This window comes from Hyaena hyaena, unplaced genomic scaffold (assembly GCF_003009895.1).
Source record: "Hyaena hyaena isolate Hyena2069 unplaced genomic scaffold, ASM300989v1 scaffold_872, whole genome shotgun sequence".
Lineage (NCBI taxonomy): Eukaryota > Metazoa > Chordata > Mammalia > Carnivora > Hyaenidae > Hyaena > Hyaena hyaena.
Window position 1 is genome coordinate 166450 of NW_024081506.1, and position 27187 is coordinate 193636.

General features: G+C 32.7%; 1 long non-coding RNA gene across 1 annotated transcript; it reads left to right on the plus strand.

Moving 5' to 3' along the window:
• Positions 1-424: 424 nt before the first annotated feature.
• LOC120222410 lies at positions 425-27135 on the plus strand. The gene is made up of 3 exons (XR_005526033.1): positions 425-473; positions 25521-25659; positions 26875-27135. It is a non-coding gene; the product is annotated as an uncharacterized LOC120222410 (long non-coding RNA).
• Positions 27136-27187: the final 52 nt, after the last annotated feature.

Sequence of the window (27187 nt, forward strand, 5' to 3'; positions counted from 1 at the left end):
GATAGACAAGTCCATAGAGATAGAGTAGACTAGTGGCTGCCAAGACTGTTTTGCGAGAGAGTATAGTAGCATCCCCTTATCCACAGGGGATACGTTTCCAGACCTCCAGTAGATGTCTGACACCAAAAAGAGTACCAAGCCCTTTATATACGTGTTTTCATGTACATACATACTTACGGTAAAGTTTAATTAATAAGTTAAGCATGACAAGAGACTAAAAACAATAATAAAATATAATAATTATAGCAATATACTGTACAAAAAGATAATGAATGTGATTCTTTTCTCAAAATACTCAAATTGTACTGTATTCACCCTTCTTCTTGTCATGGTGTGAGATCATAAAATATCTATGTGATGAGATGAAGTGAGTGGAATGATATAGGCATTGTGACACAGTGTTAGGCTACTAATGACCTCTGACGATACTTCAGAAAGAGAATCATCTACTTCTGAATCATGGTTGATCTCAGGTAACTAAAATCACAAAAGCAAAACTATGAATGGGGAGGGGACTACTGTAAGGGCAAGTAAGTCCTAATGTGTGTATGGGGCTTTTAGGGACAGTGATAAGATGTTCTAACGTCAGTTAGCAATGATGATCACACAACTCTGTAGATTTACTAAAAACTATTAAATTGTATATTTTAAAAGGTGTATAGATTCGCATGTGAATTAGATCATAGTAAAAATGTTATAAAAAAATCCACATTGGAACTTCTTCTAACACTGGTACTCAGTGATGATGGGACATGTGAAGTACTGAGTAGGTGCTCCAGCACAGTATGAAAAATATAATCGGGCAAGAAACATTTAGTATGGGAAATGAAATTCTGGAACTCTGCAAATTAGTAAGAATGGAGTGGGGAGACAGTTATGTCACAACTGAAAAAATAGGTCATGATTTCTTTTTCCTGTGTAGATGGGATGAGTGCATGATGTAATAATGTAAGACCCAAAGAATGGTTAAAAAAAGTAGTTTGTTGTCTCAGGTAATCTTAGAACGATCTTGTAAATTTTATGTATGTTAAAATATAAGAAAGAGCATGTTATCAACCGGGTCAATTAGGAATTATTATCTATACAGTATTCCAGTGGAGCTCTTTTGTGAAATCATATAAAATTATTAATGACAAATGGAGATAGATTTCTGTGTATATAGTCACAGATTTCTGTGTGTTTGTATGTGTGTGTATGTGTATTTGTGAAAAAGACAGTGTGTGTTTCAGTGTTTTTGGAGAGTGGGAAATGGCAAAGTAGTTTGGCAGAACGAAGCTAGAGCTTTGCCTTAGGCTCACACATAACTCACCTGTTGTAGAAATGAAACATTCAAGGGTAGAACATTAAATCACTGAACATGACAGAGAAAATTTAATATTATGAAGGCTCTATAGCTTCACAAAAATTTAAGAATAGAATAAGGTTGTAAACAAGGAGAAAGATAAGATTCGCATTCCAATAAAATTCTTAATTCAAATTTACTCCCTTCAAATAACTTTAAAATTTATACTTTGCATTTGAAGATCAAGCAGATATTCTCTCCTTACTCATTTTTTATATCAAATCCAACAGCAAACCTGTCTGTCACAGTAACTGAAACAAACTTATTATTAAGCTGGTATGCCCTAGGGATATGTTTTTTAGGCAGGAAATTAAATTTCTAAACAGAAATTCAGTCAATTATAATTTATTTTTAAAAATATATTCTTTCTTAGGGGCACATGGGTGGCTCAGTCAGTTAAGTGACTTCGGCTCATGTCATGATTTCACAGTTCGTGGGTTTGAGCCCCGCGTCAGGCTCTGTGCTGACAGCTAGCTCAGACCCTGGAGCCTGTTTCAGATTCTGTGTCTCCCTCTCTCTCTGACCCTCCCCTGCTCATGCTGTCTCTCTCAGAAATAAATAAAAATCATTAAAAATTAAAAAAAAATAAAATAAAATATATTCGTTTTTAGAGAATCTATAATCAGGAAACAGATATTTATCACCCTTTCCCAAAATTAAATATAGATCTCATAATGATGATGGACAAAATCAATGAGAGTAAAGAAAAAAATGTAATGATTAAGTATGCTGTAGGTTTTTTTTTTTTTAATCATTGAAATTAGTTTTAGATGGGAGTATATCAATTGGGTTAGATTGTGAGGTGGTATTTTATAAAATATAACCTAATATATCATTGCCCATCACAGCAAAGTTTTATTTCTTGCTCATACCACAAACTTAAAAAGGGACAGGCAGGTGACATTAATGGAGGCATGCAATGATTCATCTGTGTCTATACAGTGGAGGTGCACTGGCACTTAGAGTCACAAAAGTGTAACTGACAGCTATTTACACATTTTATTGGCCAATGTAATGGCCACACTTATCATCAAAAGAGTTGGGGAAACACAACCCATTATATTCCCATAAGCAGAAAAGAAGGGATTATAAGGTAAAGAGCATTCATGAATACTGTTAATAGTTTCTGAGATCAAATTTTAATACACTGAATTGAGACTGAAAATAAATGTTCATCTGGTAAATCTGAGAATTACCAGAACTTGAGGAATTTTATATGATTTTGAAAGTTTATTTATTTTGGGGGGGGAGGACAGTAAGAGAGGGGGACAGAGGATCCAAAGCAGGATCTGTGCTGACAGCAGAGACCTTGATGTGGGGCTCAAATCCACAAACCATGAGATCATGATCTGAGCCAAAGTCGGAAGCTTAACCGACTGAACCACCCAGGTGTCCCAGAACTTGAGGAATTTTTAAAAGGCACTGATAAAAGTTCACTATGCTACCAAAAACATTTACAATTAGGGTTAGGATTAGGTTATCTAAGTAAGATCCATGAGTAATTACAACTAAACATCTATTTTTTAAAAATACTTTTATTTTTTTTGAGAGAAAGAGAGAGTGAGCCAGTGTGGGGAAGGGGTAGAGAGGGAGGTAGAGAAAAAACCCCAAGCAAACTGTTCACTGTCAGAGCAGTGTACTCTCCCTTGCTTGTGCTGACTCTTCCCCTCTCTCTCTTTCTTTCTTTCTCTCAAATATAAAATAAAACACATTTTTTAAAAACTGAAGCTAAAATTATAAGTAGAACTTTTCTTTTAATGTTTTTTTAAAAAATTTATTTCTAGGAGAGAGAGAGAGACAGCGTGAGCAGGGGAGGGTCAGACAGAGAGGGAGTCACAGACTGAAGCAGGCTCCAGGCTCTGAGCTGGCAGTCAGCACAGAGCCCGACGCGGGGCTCGAACCCACGAACCGCGAGATCATGACCTAAGCGAAAGTCGGACGCTTAACCGACTAAGCCACCCAGGCGTGCCAATATAAGCAAAACTCTTTAAACAACTTTCTTCTTCACCTTAGAAACAATGGCAAAGTGTTTTTTTCAAGATACTAAGTTTCTATTGTTGTAACAAACTACAATAAGCTTGGTGGCTCCAAAACACAAATTTAGTATCCTTCAATTATGGAGGTCAAAAGACCTAAAATCCATGTATTGGCAGGCTTTGTTATGAAAACCGAGGAGTGTTTCTTTTCTTGCCTTTTCCAGAACCTAGAGGCCTCCTGCATCCTTAACTGATCTATCTCTTCCTCCATATTTGAGGACAGCAGTGCAACAACTTCAAATCTCTTTCACCTTTGGCTTCTACCAACCTGTCCCCTCTTCATCTCTGACTCTCCTGTCTCCCTTTCATCAGGACCCTTGTGATGAGGTTCATTTGTTAACAATGTATTAACTGTTCTGATACTAGTTCTGTTTTTGAAATTTCAAAAAGTTTACAAATTATTCAATTAAATGTTTTCTCAGGTTTTAAAAAAAAGTTTCACTAGAATTTTCATTTCTTAGGTTATCAAATTTACCAATCATAACCTTTCATTACAAGTTTTATAGGATTTAAATGTACCAGAAAGATTGGCTAAATAAAGTTGGTAGTAATTGAATGTTGCATTTGCTTCTGATAAACCTCTTCATATTATTTTTAACAAGTTCTGAAAGATTTTTCTTTCAAAACAAACAAGAAAGACAAGTTGTTTTGAAATGCATGAGCTTCTCTGTTAGCATAATGATAAAAGAAAGATCTTTCACAAAATAAGTGTCTCAATGATACAGAAGCTGAGGTCAACACTGTGAACAGGAGTTGGAACAAACTGGTAACAAGGGGTCAGTACTGGTCACTGATGTAATATGTTCTCTGCACAGCATACTTGTTATTGCATCACACTTCTTATCGGTACTTTGTAATCTGAGTGGACTCTACTTCAAGTTAATAAAATTAAGGGATGGGCTTAACTTCTATACATGCTTCTCCACTGACAGTGATTCTAGTAATCTCATGAGTATTAAAGAAGCAGAATGGAAAGTAATATTGGCATAAAATTATTTTGTTTTGAAACTGTAGTATGCAAGATTAGCCTTAAGTAATAGTGTTAGTAACAGGTTAAAAATTCATATAGACCGCAGGGGATACAATAGTGACTAAATTGATGGGTTTAGGGGTGGACAGTAATTTGAAAATAATATAAAATGTGTACCTTATCCCATCAAGCATGATGCAAAGTGGTAAATGATACAGGATCGGAGAGAAGTTAAATGTTATTATGTAACTCTCTGAAATCTGTTGTTAAGTTGGGAAGCTATGATTAATGAAGAGAAAGTATTTGGAGAATCATCAAAAATCTCTGTTCTTGGGGCACCTGGGTGGCTCAGTTGGTTGACTTTTGGACTTAAATTCAGGTCATGATCTCACGGTTCATTAGTTCAAGCCTCACGTCGGGCTTTGTGCTGACAGTGACAGTGCTGAGCCTGCCCCTGATTTTCTGCCTAATTCACTCTCTGCCCTTCCCCCACCCGTGCTCTTTCTCTTTCTCTTAAAAATAAATATTTTAAAAAATCTCAGTGCTTCTGCATAGACAATAAATATCAAAAACATTAGGTCTGAAAATGCAGACAGAGGTTTGGATCAACTTTAAACAGAAAAGATAAAGTCTGAATTTTCGAAAAGTGTTGTTTATGGATAATATGTAGGACATGATTTTGTTAAGACATGATTTTACAATGTAGGAATTTGTTTTGTGTGAATATACATTTTTGGCTATGCACCAACAATTGGTTAAGAAATACATGCATATTTTTCCAACGGTTACTGGATTACATTGAGCACCAAAAAGCAACATGAATAAATTAAATTGAAGGATTTCTTTCTTGCAAAAAATTGGGAAGTTAGGAACTTCCTAAAATTATTGTGTAGCATATGCCATCAATTTTATACTATATCTGGTAACTTTTAAAACCTTAAATTTTCTAGTATTTGCATTAACTGTCCTTTTGTAAATAGTAAGTAATATTTGTTTTATATTTAAAACACTGTGTTCAATTTATATATCCATATAAATGTATGCACAGTGTATTGCCAGACACATCACACAATAACTTCATGAATACTTAATGCTTTTTATTCAGAATGTACATAGATTTCATAAAGTTCCTCCACTGCTGCATAAACAGTTCATAAAACCAGCATGATCTGACTGCGCAAGTGCTTTTTAAAATTAACTTGGTAGTAAATTTTAATTATTTATCCAAGCTGTATTATGAGCTTATATTTTGCCAGTAGTGTTTGATGGCAACATTGTGACTGGGCTTAGATTCTTATACAATGTAAGTTATATAAAATAAAATATAAAATATGTTTAGATTATTATGTCATCATGCTATGATTCTTGGTCCTTATTGCAAATAATTAATAAATAAATATTCTAGATTAATACATAAGGTAATTTTTTTCTAATAGCATATGTATATTGACATCATACATTAAAAAGAAAAAAAAAGGAGAAAAATACCACCTTTTCATAAGGGTGCATAAAGGCGCTCTTATAAAAAGGCATCCTACATAATGATCATGATTGGACATGATTACTTGAGCTATGCTTTCACTATTTTCTTTTCAGCGTGTTTACCATTAAGCAGGCAATTGGGTTATTTTGTGTGATAGATCTATTTCCTGACACAATGTCTACATCTTGTAACAGCTCATTGAGTGAAAAGAATTTGTGTGACACACCAAAGAAGCATACATACATACATATGTATGTATAAAACTTAAGGGTAAAACTTATAATTCTTCGGCAATAGTAAATTCAGCCTAAATAATGAAAAATTGTAATAATACATGTGATGAACAAGGCTTTTACAACTGACAACTATAAGTGATGGTAGTATTACAGAAGCAATGTTTCAAGAGAAGAAAATAACAAATTTAAGTGGAATCAAGTATCATAAAATGAGATGTACTAGAAGAATTCACAAAATAATACAACTTGAGTTAGTGATAATGATTTCTGGTAATACCTACTTGATAATGGAGTTTATTACACAACTTCTAATAGAATGTCCTGCTGAATGCAGTTAAAAGCCATTTTAGCTAAACAGTGATGACTATATGTCATCACACCTTCTGTCGGATTTGAGGGAAGAATAAAACCCAGGAAACATCACATTTTCAATGAGAAGACTGAAAGGGAGACAATCCTTAGATATCTGCATTTAGATAGACTGCCCAACATTAAATTTCTGCCACTTATGTATGCCCTGTCTCCATTTGAATCCAAACCCTGAAAGCTAAAATTTGTGCTTACAATAGAGAAAGGCAGTAATGTAAGCTTTATGTTATTCCACACATTAGACAATAAATAATAACACTTGATAGTATTTGAAGATAATTTATAATCTTTATGAATAGCTGATAATTGAAAGTAAATAATTTTAGATCATTTTTATTTTATTGATTGACTGACTATATTTAATTTAATCTGTTTTTTGGCCTACATAAAAATCTTTGTTCGAATCTCAAATAGAAAGAAGATTATTTCCCAAAGCCAGTGAATCTTAAACTTTGCTGCACAGTGGAATCTCCAGGAGGAAGAGAGAGAGGGGGGTCTTTAAAAACATTTATATTTATTTCTAGGCTATTATCCACAGGCATAAAGATTTAATTGATACGGGGTATGACTTTGTCATCCAGAGTTTTAGAATCTCACTACATGGTTTCAGTATTCCATATAATTTGGGAAGCTAAAACCTTATTCTTTTTCAGAGCTATTTCGGAGCTACCCACGCCCCCAAAAATGGAAAACAGAATAACACCAAAACATTTTGATATTATTATCAAACCATACCTTGAGGATCACTTTGCATTCTGAAATTCCATATATATGTTGCTAACAATGGGAGAGGCTTAAAATAATGATTCAAACTTTGTTCATGACCCTTATCTTAACAAAACCTCATGTCTGGCCTTGCCTCTCTAGATCAAACCTAGATTAATCTGCTACATGTAAGTTCTAGCCAAAACTCAATGATTGTTGATCCTACTTCAAAGTAATGACCAAGAGTAGGCATGGTGGAAAGGCAAAAACGAATAATCCTTGATCACACTACAGTGTGTTCTCCATCTCACTTTGTTCTCATTACAACATCATATATTAGAAGTAAATTCCCACCACCTGATAGATAAAAAATGGATATTTTGGAGAGTTAACTATCTTGTTCAAAGAGTGGACTTAGGCAGGAATAATAAAAAGTTTGATCGGACCCAAAAGACTTTGATCCTTTTAACTTGCTGTATTTTCATTCTAATTCTTCTAGAAAACAATAAATCATAAAAACGATTGAGATGTAGAATTAAAAGAACAATTTGGATCATTGTGCTATTAAACCACAGGATACATGGGTCTCATGTTTCTGAAGATGTGGAAGAGAAAAAAACATATTTATATGAATGGACTTGATTGACACAAAGTCTCTTAACACTGCCGTTAGGAACTCAACATCTAAAGTCATGAAATTGCTTGAATCTAATGTAACTGAAATCTTGTGAGGTAAAAATAAAATTCAACATATATATGATGGCTATATACATAAATGTACTGATATTATTTATATATAACATTTTAATATATTTCAAACAGAATAGATTACAAGGCTATGAATTATGATTGGGAGTCCTTTTTCATTTATTAAATCCCTTATTATTTCCTATATGGTACAAGTTTCATCCTATAAGCTCAATGCAAGTCTTTAATAATCTGACTTTAAATTAACTTTCAAAATATGTTTGGCCTGTGTGTATGTCTCCTAAAAAAACTATGAACCTGCATATCTCTGTTCATAATAATTTCTCTGTTCATAATACTCTCTACTGTTCTCTCTCCATCTCAGCATAGAAATATAATGTTCATTTTTTTCTTTTTTTAAATGTTTTATTCATTTCTGAGAGAGAGAGAGAGAGGCAGTATGAGCAGAGGAAGGTCAGTGAAAGAGGGAGACACAGAATCTGAAACAGGCTCCAGGCTCTGAGCTGGCTGTCAGCACAGAGTCCCACGCGGGGCTTGAACCCACGAACCGCGAGATCATGACCTGAGCCGAAGTCGTATGCTTAACCGACTGAGCCACCCAGGCGCCCCTATAATGTTCATTTTTTTCTGAGTGTAAATGTTACTTCAGCAAATTCTTCCAAGTCAGGACAGAAGTAAGCACTGCCCTCTTAAATGCTCATCCATCTCCCATGATTTCCTTTCCTTAAGTAAATGGGAACATTAATAACTTTTCAAGCACAGAATCTTGATATTAGAAAGACTGGCTTCAAATTCTAACTTGACAACTTATTAAGAGCTTGATTTTGGCCACATTGTTTGAACTAACTAAGTTGTACTTTCCCCATACTAAATTAAGAGTTAGTATTTTATAAAGACATTGTAAAAAAAATAAATGAGGCATATAGAGTACACATTCCATTATGCATATAAGCATCACTTTAATGTTTTAATTTGATGGTAAAGTCAGCCTGTTGAGCTATACCATTATTATATATCCTACTAGATATAAAATTATAAATATATAAATGTGCTTAAAGCATTTTGAATCTGTATTTCCAATAAGTTCCATCTGTTGGAAGAAATAAATTCCATAGTATTAGCATTTCTTTAAATCACCAAGATGTGATCTGTTTTCCAATACTGAGTGATTTTCTAATAAGTTCATATTCTCTCTATTACCATTCATTTATGCACATGCACACACACACACACACACACACACACACACACACAAATCCTACTGTCCTTTCCAAGTTTGGCAACATTGTGAAACTAAAGCAACTCCTGTGTTTATGGATGAAATTCAAATTCCCTATTTTATTGACTGCTTAATTCCTACAAAATTAAGCCACCTGCTTACTTAGTACAACATTACATTAACTCATTCTGATTATACTGCAGACTGCAAGTGCCAATGTAAATAGTGAGTAGGCACATCTCCAAAATATTTTCTAGCAGAATATTCTGTGCTCTATGGACACTTTTAACTGACCAGTGTGTTAATAGTCATGCAATAGGCAGTACAAATGTTAGCATAAAATAAATACTCAAAAACAGAAGGAAAGCAACAAAACAAAAGTTACCCAGAAATAATAAGGAAAGTTATATGGAATCTGGAAATTCAGTATGTGGAATCCTATTATCAGACTCCCCCAAGGACAAAAATAAAAATGCATCATAAAATGATCTTTGCTAGTATTAAGGTGCCTCTTCTTTGATCAACTTGATTATAATAATACATAATCAGAGGGTTATACACATTCAAACACAAATTCAAATATTTAATAAATAGTAATCCTGAATTTTATTTAACTTTTTAAAGCTTTTTTAATGTTTATTCATTTTTGAGAGATGGAGAGACACAGAGCATGAGTGGGGGAGGGACAGGGAGAGGTAGACACAGAATCCGAAGAAGGTTCCAGGCTCTGAGCTGTCAGCAAAGGGCCTGATGTGGGACTCAAACTCACAGACCGTGATATCATGACCTGAGCTGAAGTCTGATGCTTAACTGACTGAGCCACCCAGGCGCCCCTAATCCTGGATTTTAATGATCTAAATTCATCAACATATTGCCAAATTATTTAGCAGTTAGCAAATATGCATCCCACATACAGAATGCACTGTTTTTGTTTTTGTTTTTTTTTAATTTGAGAGAGTGAGAGAGAGAGAGAATGGGCAAGTGGGAGAGAGCATCAGAGGGAGAGAGAGACAGAATCTCAAGCAAGGATCATAACCTGAGCCAAAATCAAAAGTGGGGCACTTAACAACTGAGCCACCCAGGTGCCCCCAGGATGTCCTTATTGACTGACTTACATTTCAAGAATTTTTAGGATCTATCTACATTATATTCCTCCAAATTCCCTCTCTCTAAATTACCTTTAATGGTATAAAGATATAATCATTTATATGTACATACATAAAATGTATACATCATATATACATTCCCACATACATATAAAGGACTTTCTGCATACACATATACATATATGTATATGCTACACATGGATATATATGGACACATGCACACACATATACATATGTGTATATAAAGATCTCATCTGTGAAAATGGTAAAGTAGGGAAGTACCAGGAACGTGTCCTTACCAATACAACACTGCAAAATCTGCCTGATGCAATTATTTTGGAACTGGTGTCTACTGAAGGCTTAAAACTTCCAAGAGAAAGCCTGGATGGTAAACTGAAGTTAATTTCAATTTTGGATCTTAGCACGGTAGCACCTAACCCTCCTCAACCCCTCTGGTCACAGTAGCAACCTAGCAAATGTTCCAGAAGCAGCTTGGACGCATAACTTGTGGCAGCCGGGGTGGGCAAAAAGGACCCTGTCCTACAAATATCAAGTATCTCTGCCCTGATAGGGGGTTATTGCTTCTATCTCAGAGATGCAGAGAAATGTCATCAAAACTAAAGAAAAAAAAAAAAGAAAAATAAAGAAACAGTTGCTAAATACTGACTGAAGGTATATCTCATTATCAAATATATTGAAGCACATATAGAGTAGAAAACATTTATTCAACATCCCACTTTAGTTCGTACTAAATTCTATCCTACTCTTTGTCTCTATGAATTTGACCACCCTAAGGATCCCCCACAAGGGAAATTATAGAGTATTTATCTTTTGTGGCTGACTTACTTCACTTATTTTAAATCTTCAAGGTTTATCCATATTGTAGCACGTGTCAGAAATTTCCTCATTTTTAAGACTAAATTATATTCCATTGTAAGTACATAGCACATTTTGTTTATTCATTAACATTCAATGGACACTTGGGTTGCTTCCTTTCCACTTTTTGAATCTTAAGAATAATGTTGTTAAGAATATACTTATAGAAGTATCTGCATGAGTCCCTGTCTTCAATTTTGAGGCACATGCCCCAAAACAATATTGATGGATCATATGACTAATAATTTTTAAAAATTTTTCGAGAACCATTATACTGTTTTCCACAATTTCTACCATTTTATAGTCCCACTAATAACAGTGCATAAGGACTTCAATTTTCTACATCTTCATCACACTTGCTACTTTTTTAAATATATATATATATACTAGCCAGTCTAATGATTATAAAGTGGTGTCTCATTGTGGCTTTGATTTGCATTTCCCTAATGATTAGTGATGTTGAACATTTTTTTCATGTCCTTATTGACCATCTACAGATCTTATTTTGATAAATGTTTACTCAGTCTTTGTCAATTTTTTAAAAAAATGTGAGAAAGGATATGTGATATTTATCATCTAACCTGTTTTTAATATACAGTTTAGTACACAGTATTAAGTATAGTGTGAAGTATATTCACATTTGTCTGCAACAGATTTCCAGAACCTTTTCATTTGAAACACTGAAATTCTATAATCACAAAATACTAACTAGCCTTTTCTGTAACTATCCTTGGCAACCAACTTTCTACTTATTGTTCCCATGATTTTTTTTTTCTATTTTAAACATTTCATGTGAGAGAAATCATATGGTTATCTGTCCTTTGGTGACCAAATTACATTGCTTAACATTATATCCTGAGGATCATCCATGTTGTAGCATGTGACAGATTTTCCTTCGTTTTTAAGGCTGCACAGTATTCCACTGTATGTATACACTATATTTTCTTTATCCATTCACCTGTTTATGAACATCTCTGTTGCTTACACCTCTTGGGTATTGTGGATAATGCTTCCATTAACAAAGTATACAGATACTCTGCAAGATCTTGCTTGGCAAGAAAAATACCCAGAAATAAGATTACTGGGACATACAGTTAATTCTTTTTTTTTTTTAAACTTTTTAAAAAATGTTTTATTTGTTTCTGAGAGAGAGAGAGACAGCATGAGCAAGGGAAGGGTCAGAGAGAGAGGGAGACACAAAATGGGAAGCAGGCTCCAGGCTCTGTGCTAGCTGTCGGAGCCCACCCCAACACAGGGCTTGAACCCATGAACCATGAGATCATGACCTGAGCCGAAGTTGGACGCTGAACCGACTGAGCCACCCAGGCGCCCCTTTTCTTAAACTTTTTGAGGAAGCTTCACACAGTGTCTCCTAATGGCTATAACATTTTACATTTTCCCCAAAGGTTCACAAAGTTTCCAATATCTCTGTATTCTTATCAACATTAATTTCTGTTCTTTCGATAACAGCCATCCTGATGGGTGTAAAATATCTCATTGTGGTTTAATTTACATTTACCTAACAATTAGTAAGGTTAAACCTCTTTTCATATGCTTAAATTTCATTTGTATATCTTTTTTGGAGAAATACGTATTCAAGTCCTATGCCCATTTTTAGGTGAGTTAATTTGTTGTTCTTATTAAGTTGTAGATGCTCCTTATATATTCTGGATATTAATCCCTTATCAAATATATGATTGACAATTATTTTTTCCCATTATGTCGGTTGCTTTTTCATTTCCTTTAATGTCATTTCCTTTAATACACAGAATTTTTAAAGTTTGATGTGGACACATTTTTTGAAAATTGTGTTGCCTATGCTTTTGGTGTCATATCTATAGAAATCATTGGAAAATCTGAATACCTGAAATTGTACCCTAGATTTTCTTAATGGAGTGTTATAGTTTAGGTCTTACATCTTTGATCAACTTTGAGTCAAGTTATGTAAGCTTGTGTATTAGCTAAGGGTTAGATTTCACCCTTTTACATATGGATATCTATTTTTCCCAGCACCATTTATTGAAGAGATGATCTTTTCCCCTTTGTAACAATATTTAGACTTCCTACCCATAAAAATCACTTATTCATGTTCATTGATTTCCTTCATCATAGTTTTTTTTTTTCCTCATTTAGATTCTGGACATATTTCATTGGCTTTCTACCTATGTTATTTCTTTTGTGTTGGTGCTAATGTAAAATGTATTAAATTTTTTAAATTCAAATTCCAATTGTTGATTGCTGGTATAGAGAAAAAACTGACTTTAACTTACTAACATTGTATCATGCAAACAATATAGTTAGTTATTAATTTTAGAGTTTTTTGTTGATTCATTAAAATCTTCTACCTAAGTCATCATGTTTTCTGTGAACAAAAAACAGTTTTCTTTATCCCTTCCTTATTTGTATACCTTTCATTTTATTTTCAGGTCTTATAGCCTTAGCTAGGACTTCTAGTACACACAATCTACCTCCAGGAATTCATCAGTTACTATTCAGGTGGTCTAGCAGCTGCTTCTGCTTCAGATGAGCTGATCTCTTGCTCTCGCTCTCTCTTTTTTGTATTCTCCTGTTTCCTACACTCTCAGAATGATACTTTCCCCTGTGACCAAGACAGCCTTATTGTTCCCCAGAGCATGGCTAAATTATAGACAGATACCTTCCTGATTATAGAACCATGGTCTCCCTTACAGTATTTACTTTAGACTATTTACAATTGCAGGGGTGCCTGCAGTGGTGGCTCAGTCAGTTAAGCATCTGACTTTGGCCTAGGTCATGATCTCACAGTTCATGGGTTCGAGCCCTGTGTCAGGCTCTCTTCTGACAGCTCAGAGCCTGAAGCCTGTTTCAAATTCTGTTTTCTCTGTCCCTCTCCCGCTCATTCTCTGTCTGTATCTCAAAAGTAAATAAACACCAAAAAAGATTTTAGACTATTTACAATGGCAAATTCGTGTTTTGCCCTTTGTAATTAATGTACATCTTCTACTAAACTCTTGCCAATTTTTTACAACCTGGTAATGTCCTTCTAAAAGACCTGGGAAACATTTCTTTTAAATATAAGTATCAAAAGAGGTTAGACTACTATCTCTCAGTTTCTGAAGAAGGATTCAGAGTATAACTTCAGTGGGTGCTAAATAGCAGACTCAGATGGTCTAATTACACAGAAAAATATTAGCAAACTCAGAATAATTTAGTGTGTCCACCATATTTCACTGAATAACTTATCCTAGTACATTTACATTTTGATTAACCTCCTTCAGCTTTTTCACCAGCCACTCCGCTGCTTAAAAATCCCTCAGTTTTTTGTTTCAGTGGAGTTGAATTTAGTCTTGCTCCCCTATTTCAATAATCTTGAAGAAAGTGTTCCTTGCTTGTTTAATTCTATTCAGTAGAATTTCTGTTTTGACACCTGTGACCACAATATTCTAATGAACCTAAGAAAAATCACTGGCTTTCAATTGTTCAGCTTTGTTCTTGTTGTGAAAGCAGAACTGATGACTTGCAAACTTTTCACAAACAAACTTTTCACTTGCAAACCTCTTTCACTAGAAAGAGGAACTCTAGATAGACTAATCCTTAATTACAAACTTTCTGAGCAGTATGAAAATAAATGATTTGTGTATCTTTCTTAAGGGGTAGTCTGAATATTCCCAAATAGTAATAGCAACCACAAAAGATTCTAGGAAGTGTATTTGGGTCCTGGAATTTTCTAGATCATCTTCTGTTAAAGCCTAATAGATTTGGCACTAATATAATAAATGGAGAATGACTATAATAACAAGAGTATTGTTATTATTATTTTGGAAGATAAAGATTTGTTTTATTGAATAAGTGATCTGTGTTATTGCTATGGCCACTATGTACAGACACAGAGAGTTTTATCCTTGGACGCCTTCTCCTTGGACAGTCTTGATTTCCTCCTTCTTGGCCTGGAGCTGTTCTTCATAGCACCTGTGTGCAGTGATCTTCCTTGGTCATAGATCTGAGGGCCTCAGCCTGTTACCCAGGAGCTTCTTGTGAGCCTTGTCTGCCTTCAGCTTGTCGATGTGTTCCATGAGAAACTGCTTGTTTTTAAACATGTCACCTTTCACTTTCCAGTACAGGCTGTGATACATGTGTGATCAATCTTCTTAGATTCACAGTATCTTCTGAGCAGCCAGTGCAGAATTCTCATCCTTTTCATCCAGCTTACCTTCTCAGGCATTTGAACATTTGCAGTATCTTTTCTCTTACCAATGCCATTATGCTTGTGCTTTCAGCTGGCCAAAGTGTTTTTCTGGTACCAATCCTGGGACTGGATGGTCACATGCTTCCTGGTGACCAGCCCATCTTTGATCATTTTCCAGATCTGCTGAGGGGAGTTGGCATTGATGATTTCATTGGTCTCAGTGGGGTCAAACCAGCTTCTTTCTGTCACATCAGACACTCATGGCTGTGGCCGCAGTATTGAAAGGCAAGAATATTATTATAAATTAACCTAATTTGTATCTTTAGGTTAATGAAACTCATAGAATGTTGGCACTTTTAGTTTATATTTTCTAGCATTTTATCAAACATGGCACAAAGGACAGCTCTTGTTTCCTTAGCTATCCACTTACATACCTTAAAAAAGTTAACTGGATTAACTAGATCACGGTTAGTTTATGGTACCCGTATGTTTATAACTTTTATTAAATCATAACGATATCCTGAAATATGAATTTCTGGAAATTACTATAGATTATAAGCAAAGTTTTAATAATAAGATTAACACTGACAATTCAAATTATACATTCATTTAATTAATCATATCAGCCTCAAATTCATTTTATAATAATATAATTTTTGTTGTCTCACTAATTATATCGTAAACTGTAATATTTTAATTGAATTTAACAGCTATTTCTGTAATTTAGTTCAACAAATAAGAAAAACAGAATCACATGAAAAATTATATATTTAACATGTTTTAGTATTTACTTATGTAAGGAGCTCTATATTAGTTAAAATTGCAGTTTAAGTACTATTTTAATTTATATATAAATTTAAAGAACATTTTAGAAACTTTATTTGGCTCGGTTTAAAATGCATGCCTTCCTTTTGGTGGAATGGTAAGTCACAATTCTTTTGCATTTTTAGATTTTTTTCAACATACTTAAAGAGGATATGGCATGAATAATCATCTCCTATAATTTTATATATTATGTATTAAATATAATTTATATTAATTTTATAGATTTTATAAGCATATATTACATATTTTATTTCTAGATATATTATATAGATATACAGTCATCACTTTAGCAGAATTTTTAAGTAGTCTCTAAGGCAACTATAAGCTAACAAAATAAAGTATGTGTAATTTAGTAACTAAAGGCAACATATTCAGCCTCATTCCAGAATAATTATAATAATAGGAAGATTTTTGTCTTTGATTTATTGATCTGTACAGTTTGAACAATTTCATGTGAACATTAACAAAACTCTGGCCCTGAAAACTAGCTGAAAAAAAATTTAGATAATTATGACAGAATCTTGATATGCGTGTTTCCATTGGTACTAAACCAGATAGTAATATAACAAAATTCTACTGTCAATATGAGATTTTCTTTACACCCTGTGATGTCTTTGACCAATAAGCAAATATTTATTTAAGTAACTTGTGCCTCAACTATATTTTGAGGGTCAAGTGGTAAAGTAATTTCTAAACATTTCACAAATATGACCAAATTACAGAGAAATTTTCTGAAATTCTGTGCTCCATATCACTTGTTAATAGAGCTAATTTCTGCATCTTTGTAATACCATTATAACTATCTCCCTATCTTTCATAGGAAGTGTACTTTTAACTGGGAAACCTATTATTCATATTTAAGGCTAATAATCAGTTCTTTATTTCTGAATGACAGTTACTCTATTTTTTTATAAAGCTGAAATAAATGACTAAAATAAATTGTGACCTACTTCCTTTAATAGACACTGTGCCATGAATATTGCATTCATTCTATAGAACAATTTTAAAATCTTCTCTATTTCGCATTTTCCAACAAATAAATCTGTATTCTATGATAAATGTTTATCTTTGACCTATATACTAATATCCATTATTGAACAACATGGGGCAACCTTTAAAGAAATTAAATTGACAATTGCTAATAACATCAAAAAGGTAATTGTTATTTGATGTAATTGCCTTGGCAATATTGCTATCTGAAGTTCAATGGAGTTTTTATTCATTGCACTTTTACTTTGATTTTTTATTATATTACTTTGAACCCTAAGAAGTAGCAGCTGAGACACTCATTACTTTTGACTACAAATAGCTTCAGAATTGATGGGAAAGCTGATTTAGACAGCACATTCAATAGAAAGGCCTCTCTTAAGATGTCTTGGTGACAGACTTTAGTGACAAGGAACTCATGTGTCTTCCTGCATATCATAAAACAGAATTCTCTCATTGCAATTTTAACTTCCAGAGAAATAAAGATAGAATGGAAGATTATACATTGATCTCTGGCATAATCATATTCAGTGTAAAACTATTTCATATAATGGCATGTGTCTCAGAATAAATTTAATTCTAAAATTAAACATTAACTTACACTTGGCAATAAAGAAAAGATGAAAACATAGATTCTGAAATAAAATGAAAAATGAAAAAAATAATGTAGATATTTATTACCCAGAGCTAACGTAAGAAGACAAAAAATATGAATGAATAATATCCTTGCAAAGGGAGGAAAAAAAGTAGCTCTTAAATTAATGTAACTTCACAGACTTCTAAAGTCCCTAATGAGTGATGTTAATTGACTCTCTGTAATACTTAATGCTGTAGCATTATCATTTGTTTATAATGTTGATATTTCCAACCAAAACTTTTAATATCCTCCTTAAGTAAATGAGGTAGATAAGAGTTCCAATTATATTTTAGTTCTGGTTTCAGTTTAAAGACTGAAAGATGGAGCTGCTAAGGTCTATGGTGAACTTTAATTTCTTTCTAAGTGTTTCTTTTCTTTCATAAGGATTATAATCATAAGGATTATAGAATGATTCAATTATTTTTTTCATCCAAAACGCTTTTAACAATGTAATTATGTTTATATTTCTTCATTTTTCTAGTGTAGGGGGAAAGATACAAAGACTTTTTAAAAATATCAATAATATCAGTTTGAATACAGAGTATAAACTTTTGGATCAGGCAAAAAAAATAAACCTGGCTCTGATGAAATTAATATTGTAGTAGCATTAGTGGTAGTAGTAGAACAAGTAATATAGGTACTAGTATTAGTTATCAGAGTAAAATCATAGCAGTAATGATAGAGAATAATAAATTTTGGTTTAGTTAAGTTGAGGTAAGTAAGAAAATACTTTAAAAACAAAAAAATACAATTATATTGAAACTCAAATTTGATAAATACAGTTAAACTTATATTTGAGAAATAATAAAATATATTTAAATTTTTAACAAAGGACACTTGTATTGGCTACGATTTCTTTGTTATTATATTTTCCTCTTAAGTAGGATCAAAAGCCTTGTGATTTATCATTTTGCAAATGCATCTTTAAGCCTGCTACAATGGTTGGGGGTGTAAATCAGGCAAGGATCCAGTTTTCCTATTTCAACTTCAACAGTTTATTATTATTATTATTAATTATTATTATTACTTGTAAACTAATGAACCCATTGCATATGGTTGTTAAAAAACTGACTACCAAAATAGTTTGATATTGTTATTACTGTTAGAGCATATAAAGTAATTTATAATATGCCCTGTATCTTATCACAGGGAGTTAAAAATTATATAGGAGCATTTGAATATACACTAAAAGATTTAAAAAAGCAGTTTGTTTTACTTTTTATTATTATTTAATTTTAAATTAGTATTTTTAAATAAGTTCTTATTATGAAACTCATATATGCATAAATGTATGTGGAAAATGAAAAGTTCAGGATATCAAGGAACACAAAATTCTAACCTGAGCAGACATGAAGTGATGTAATGGCATCCAACTGCCACTTTCCTTGGCTGATTAAATGAAGAGTGTTTTGAGGGTAAAAAATCAGATGGAAGAAGCAGACACAAGCATTCTCATCCTAACTATGCCTTATCTTAGCATTCAGAAGAGATGATGTGCCATGTGGGTTGCAAATCATCATGGTTATGACTCTTTGACCTACAACTAAATCTTGTCAGGTGATAAGGAGGTAGAAGATATTTAAATCTTGAAAGATGAATCAGCTACTTGATGCATATATCATTACATTCAATATTTGTAAGAAATAATAAAAGTAAGTAGAAGATATTTCATTCCTAGAATCAAATACAATGTGAAGAACATAGAAGGCTTAAAATTTTTCTAGTGGCTACAATACTAAAAAGTAAAAAAACGGTAAAATTAACCTTAATATGTATTTACATAACCTAGTATGTCTAATATATTATCAAATCAAAATGTAATGAATATAAAAACTAATGAGATATTTTCTACTTTTTTTTCATAATAAGTCTTCAAACTTAAAATACCAGCAGGTATTTTTACACTCACAGGATATTTCAGTTTGTCACCACATTTCAAATGATCAATAACCACAAGTGACCAGTGGTTTCATCTCACCACACCACTGCTTCATTACCATCAATTGAAATCTTGCCCAATCTGATAATTAAAAGAGAGCATATCATTCTCCCATCTTTAACGGTTTATTGCATTTTGCCTACCAACCTGACAATCAATCAGTCTAAACTTCCAATACTAAAAAAAAAAGAAAAACAGAAAAACAGACATTAATGTATCATGTATCTCTTGCCAACTGTCTTTCCATATTCTACCAAGATGGTTGCTGGATTCAACCAGGAAAAATTACTAAATTTTTTTCTAGAAAAGTATTTTGTTTTTCTATCGCTTTATTCCACCCTGAACAATACTAATAAATGGAGTATCAAAGAAAACATATAGCATTTTGTACTTTCTTGATATTGTTTCCCTGGATATAATCCTGCTACTTCTTCACCTCAAGAATAACTAAAAACTAATATTCTATATCTAAAGTGTTTATTATCAACATCTATTTATCATATGCACATTTTTCATATAAGCTCTGATGAATATTAGCAGTAACTTAGCTTCAGAGAGAATATGTATTTTGTTCAAATTCCTAAATGGATTATTACAATACTTGACCACACAGCTTTTGATTCCAGGTCTAATAGTTTAAATTATGGCAGTCCTTAATTTTCCTGGATGTTTTAGTTTTCATTCCTTTTCATTTCATTCTTGATATTCTCTTTATAATATCACAAGGTATCAAAACTGAAAATGCCTTTCCAATATAAATTTTGCCCAAATTTGTGTCATTAGATACTGTCTTTTTTGCTGTGCACGACTTCAAAGTTCCCAACAGTTGCCCAAATATTTTCACATGCACCGTCCACATTCCCAAAACAGAACTCATCACTTTTATCTTTAAAATGTTGCCTCTCATATTAATTAAACATGACTTAGTATTAATTGAGCAACATCTATATTTCAGGCACTAAAGCAGCTGATAATATTGTTATTGTAGAATTTCTTAATCCAATGGAAAATACACTCAGTTCATAGGACTTTATAGGACTTTATATCTGAATGTGCATACAGGGAAACAGAAGTGAAAGAGGCTAAGTAGTGTCTCCCAATCCTGATTGCATAATGAATACCTGGAGACATTTAGTACTTATTGATGCCCTGACCACCACCACCGAGAATTTGACTTAATTGCTTTGAATGGGGTTCTGGAAATTGTTGTTGTTTTTTTGTTTGGTTTGGTTTTGTTTGGTTTGGTTTCCATTTTTTTTCATCTTTAAGAAGTTTTTATTATAATTCCTTCAAAATGAGTAATTCAATAGATTGGGGTTCCTTTGGGGTACAGGTAAAAAGTCCATAATTTAATCTTACACATTATTATTTTCATTTTTAATTGTGTTAAAATACACAGAACATAACATTTACTGTCTTATCATTTTGAAGCGTACAGATCAGCAGCATTGTCACATTGTCGTACAACACACCTATGCTGCACACTCACACTGTCGTGTAATCATCATGGCCATCCATTTCTCAAACCCCTTCCATATTGCAACATTACAGTTCTGTGCCCATTAAATAATTACTCCCAATTTCTCCCTCCTTCACTCTGGGCTAACCACCATTCTACCTGGCATCAGTATGAATTTGACTAATTCAGTCACCTCATGTAAGTGGAATCATACAGTATTTGTCTTAGAGCTGACTCACTTAGCATCACTTTGTGCTTTTTGTTTCTCTGTTTTAAGTTTCTTAAGTACAGGCAGGGATTAGAGCCACTAAATTAAAAAAAAATAAAAAGTACAATTTTAAAATAAGTCAAAAGATAATTTCTAATTTGGGTGACTAGGAAATATCTTTGCCAGTAACATAAATAGGAAATTTAAGGGGGAAAAAAACCCACTTGTTACTTAGAAAGCGATAATGGATACCTATACTACAATACTCAAATAGGGAATAAATAAAAAATTAAACTCCTGGTGTAAAATTGAAGAGATGGGAAGCAAGGAGGACAAAGACTAATGGATGATAAAGAAACTTAATTATACTGACAAGAAACTCAATGATACTGAAAATAGAAAAGAAATATGAGAAAAATATGAACGTTTTTTAGAATTCTGTAAACTGCACAATATGTACAGAAAACTCTCAGGCACATCTACTTTTTTTTAATGTTTACTTATTAATTTTGAGAGAGAGTGAGAGAGAAAGTGCAGATGCAAGCAGGGGAGGGTGCAGAGAGAGAGAGGGTGACAGAGAATCCCAAACAGGTGCCTTGCTATCACTGCAGAGCCCAACATGGGGCTTGATCTCACAAACCATGACATCATGGCCTGAGGTGAAATCAAGTCAGATGCTTAACCAAGTGAGTCACCCAGATGCCCCAGGCACATGTGTTTGATATCTTATTTTATCTAACTCACTGTAACTAAGTAGCTACACTTCACAAATTGACAGCATAAGTAAGATAAAGATCATTCACTTGTTTTCTGAATGAAATTCCTGTGCTTATTTCATGTGACCACTGCATGTAGAAATCTGAGTGGAAGGTATTTAAACCCTTTGAAAAATGCTTTATAGTTCAGATTAGAGATAACAAGTAACAGTGCAGTTTGTTTCATTATCAGAGTACAAGTGATAGTTAAAGTCATATATATATATATTCTGAAAGTGTAGATCTAGAAACACTAACTAGAAAAGTGTCAGTGTAGAGGGAAAAATAAGTGTTGATAATTATGAACAACACTAGTATTATTACTATCACTAGCATCACCATTCTCGGGATTAGAAAAAAAAAATACTGAATATGGATTTTTAAGGTGAAACTATGGTCAAACATTGAATTAGATTTCTCAGCTTTAAGACAGACATTTAGAACTAATACAATTAAATAAGAATTAATAAAAAGGCATCCCCTCACCTTTTAAAACCAGACTTACTTATTATATATATTTGTATTGTGTTGATTATTTACAATGATCAGCAGTTTTAAGGAGTTGTGGAAATCTTCCCTAGTCACACTCACAGTTGTGTATGAGTCCCTGAGCATAAAGTTGTAATAGCTTAACTATTCTTCAGTATTCAGTATTCTTGATGAGACACAGTCTTGATGCAGTCTATACCACTCCACAAATATTAAAATACCAAACATATCTTTTAAAAAAATGACTCTGTGTTTCTTTAAGTATTCTGTTCATAAAATTTTATCAAGAAGAACCAAACTTTGATATGACTTAGTATCAACCAGTGGATATTTTATAAGCAGGTAGGATTGTTTTGTTTCTTTTTTAAGTATATGAAAGGTTTAGCATGGGATTTCACCGTGAGATATAATTTTACACTACAAGAATACTGTTTAGCACTCCCTTCATTATTTTATATTGGCCATGGACCAATGTCATTATTTTATATTGGCCATGGACCAACATCTTTTGTTAAGAATTTTATCATGTCCACATTTCTCACATTGTGTTCTGTGTGTTATTAGTAAATGTTTCAGAGGAAAAAAGTCAAAAAAGATAAACAGCAAAATATAAACCCTCATAGGAATTAAAGAAACTAAGAATATGTATAGAAGATAAACTTTTAAAGATCTTTTCTTAACCTAGAATTTTACAGAAGTTTTGAGCCTAGGCCACTTACTTATGTATTGTTCAGAAAAATTGTTAACATGTGTTCTTCAGGACAAAATACTTTTTGTAAAATATTTTATACCTTATTTTCGTAAAATACTCTGGCTATATATGTGAAAACATTAGTTGGGAATAAAATTGATTAATGAGTACATAGCTCTCCACTTCAGTGACAATGATCACTGTGTCATATGCTCAAAATCTTATCACTTAAGTGGATCCATCACTTAATGTATGTTTACACATATTCCTAAAGTCACAGGGGCTTCATTCTTGAGCTGTGCCTATGAAAATATTTTTTAATTATATTATATACAAATATTTAAATCCACAATACTTTTATGTATCTTACTGAGTTTTTAAAAGTCAACCAAAATATTCAATAATATATGAATGGATACTTAGTTTTTTGGTTTTGGAAGTATTTTGACATTTTATAATCATACTAAACTTTCAAAAATAAGTTTCTGTATATTTTTAAATGTTGCTTCCATTTCATATTTTAAATTCAGTTCTCCTTTAAATTATGTGCTCTAGAAATATATTTCACATATTTAAAAGACAACATAAGGTTATATTTATTATTATTCTAGCATTAGTATAACTTCTGGATTTGTGAAAATGCTTTCCATAATGAGGTATTTTACAAACTCTATTTCTTATCTGTACATGTTAAATTATCAACTGCAAATGAAATATATACCCAAATGAAATATATACCCATGTCAAAACCATCAAAAATATCCTCCCCAAATACTGAACATTATCTAGATTATTTAATAATTAATAATTATTCTTGCAATATTAATAAAAAGTCATAACAGTGTAGACATATTTAAAAATTTTAGAACCAGAAGAGTTACATAGAAAACTATACCATCAGATCTCACTTTTGCTAAAGTTTTATATGAATAAGAGAAAGGCATGATATTTTAGGGAACATCTCCGAAGGTCATTATATTCAGGCAAAATTTGTGAGAGTTGGAAAACAGCCATATAAATTTTTATTCCCCTTTTTATTTCGGTACTGACCTGAGAAAATGAGTCTCTACTGTTGTATTGTTCAGGAACAAGTAATTAAGATATAAAATATTACATGATTCAACTCTATTTGTATCAAGATGAACTTGTTCTGGCACCTATACTGAGAAAAATGCAAGTGCTTTTTTAATTATAGTTAACACTTTATCTTTCAATTGCAAAGCTAAATCACATAGCATAGCTTTTTCACATATTGTGAGGGCTCAAAGAGTTTAAAAATGTCAACTACATGGCAATGGGGTAGGGTTATAAGTTTATCAGGGTATACATCATCACTAAGGTGGTTACCATACCAGTATTATTAGTGATACCTTTTCTCACTGTCAGATACACTGATTTGGAGGATGAATTGTATGGTGATCTACTCATAAAGGAAGTGAAAGTTGAGATGTATTTTGAAGGGTACAGATATTTACCAAATAATGGAGGAATGTTAATTTGAAATAAATAACGTAAGCAAAAAAGAATAATGAAAAGTGTTAAACATGTTATGGGAACTAATTGCCATTAGATTCAACAGAGCAAATAATGAGCCACAAAGTCAACTGGGTGACGATATACATTAGGGACTAATAGGAAGACTATTAGTGTCTCCTTGAGAACATGGGGGCTTATTTTCAAGGATACTAATGGGAGGGTAAAATCAAAACCTGCCAGAATTCATGGGAGCTCACTCTTAAATGAATTCTTTCTCGCTAAAACTCTACTTTGCCTTTTTATTAAATACACTAGTTTTGTCTTTTTAGGACCATCTAATTTGAGCTTTTCCCTCTTTAAGGTTTACTACTTCCGTGTCCCATCCCTAAAACCATCCAAAATCCATCCAATATTCATAATATAACCACTGACTACATGAGGTAGCTACAAGATGAAATAATAAATACCTCGCTCATATATTTGGACTATAAATTAAGTTTTTTAGGGAAACAAAAAAAGATTTTATAGACACAAATGTAGTATTTTTATTTTCCCTCACAATGTGTAGAAAAGTTAGCTGCGTTACTTTTGATGATAGAATTAGTTCACTAGTCACTCGAAAGCCTGTGAACGTCCATTTATTGTTCATATAAGACAAGTAGTAACACTGTCTCTTCCCGTTACAAGGAAGGGTCCATCAACTGTAATAGAAATGTAAACAGGCTGTGGATGAGGCAGTTTAATCTATACGGGAATTGGAAAATCTGTACGAGAAGCCATGCAGAAAGGTCAAATGAATTCCTTATTCAATTTTTATTTTCATTCTTTTTTCCATGCAGGAGAATGATTAGAATTGGTTTTTAGAATGATTTACTTGAGAACTGTGGAAAGAACCTACACTCTTGAATCAGAAACTGAATGTATGTTGGAGGAGAAACAAAGAAAATTTTTCCAGGATAATAAGGATTTCATTCAAAAGTAATGAAAATAAAGAATTCCAGAATTGTTTATGTGTGGGAATGGATGGGAACAAAGTAGGATGGTATGCTGTGTTTTATACATATTTCATTTGAAGCTGAAAAAAGATATTCAGATTATCACCTGAAAAATCAATGGATATTATAAGCAAATAACAATTTCATTGAAATTAATATCATTATAATGCATTAAGGTAATCTCAGACCACTAATAATGTGTGTATTATTTAGAAACTTGATTACAACTGAGCTTATATACAATGCAATTTTTTATGACATTTGACAATAAAAATTTATTTGTAAGACAATTTGTCCAAAATAAAGTGGTTGCTGAGAAGCGATTATGGGAATGGAAAAGTTATGGAAACAACTGGATATTGTGGTCAGGGAAACAGTATTTTATGAAAAACTGCCAAGGTATGAAGCAAACTAGCTAGCAGTAAAAATTCACAGGGAATTTTTCACAGGGAAAATTCACAGTAAGCACATAGATCCATCATCATAACAGTAACAGAAGGCATATACTAAGAAGCCTGGAGAAAGGTGATTTTTAGAAATAACTTATGCAAAATATACATATATATATATTGTCTAATGTGAAGACACAAAAGTGAATTGATCACTCTAGGCTAACCAGCTAAACTAACTATATAAACACTTTACCTTATTAGAGCTCAGAATGATTACCCAAGAGTACTTTGAAATTAAATTAAGCATCTAAATAAACTTTTAACTTGTTAAGAAGTTCTTATGCTAAATTATCTGCCTGATGTAAAACACTGCTTTCACCACTTTATTTTCATGTGTGTTTATGTGTTAGAGACACCAAGTAGGCTGTTAGAATTTCCACTTTGGCAGTGAGAAAAACTTTAGGAAAACAGAAATGGAGTCATCTTGATAGAGATGACTACTGAAGACAGAAATAAGGATTACAGTGACAAGGCAGAAAATTAAAAACTAGGAAAAATAAAATTTTAATCAGTGAATCAAAGAAATATCAAAAGGTAAATTATTCATCTTGAAGCCATATATACATACCTGTACTATAAATAAATCAAGAAATTAAAGATTCTAATTTGTATTTCTCAGAAAAAAATATGTTTTTATATGTCTTTTATATGTTCCTAGTATTTTTTCCTGCACAATAGTGGCTATTTATCCTTTCTTCTGCTTCTTCTGCCTTATCTTAACCAGTTTCGTTTCTGTTTTCTTTCAGATCCCAAGAAGTGAGAGTTCATCAGTGCACTGCCCATGTCACTCAGATGTCTTTTTCCAAAATCCATTCCAAAGGTTTAGATACCTTGTAGTGACACTGTGACTCCTAGTGTATTAGATACCAATCTTATCTCCTACCTCCAAAATATCTGAACTGAATTTTCTCCCTCAAGCAGCATTAATATTTGCTGTCCTAGAGTGCCACGCAACCTCCATGTGCCTTAAAAGTCCCCCATGTCCATCTTCTATTCTCAGCCTCAGATTAAACAGCATTTCCAATGAGAAGTCTACACTGATGATTCTATTCCAAATTA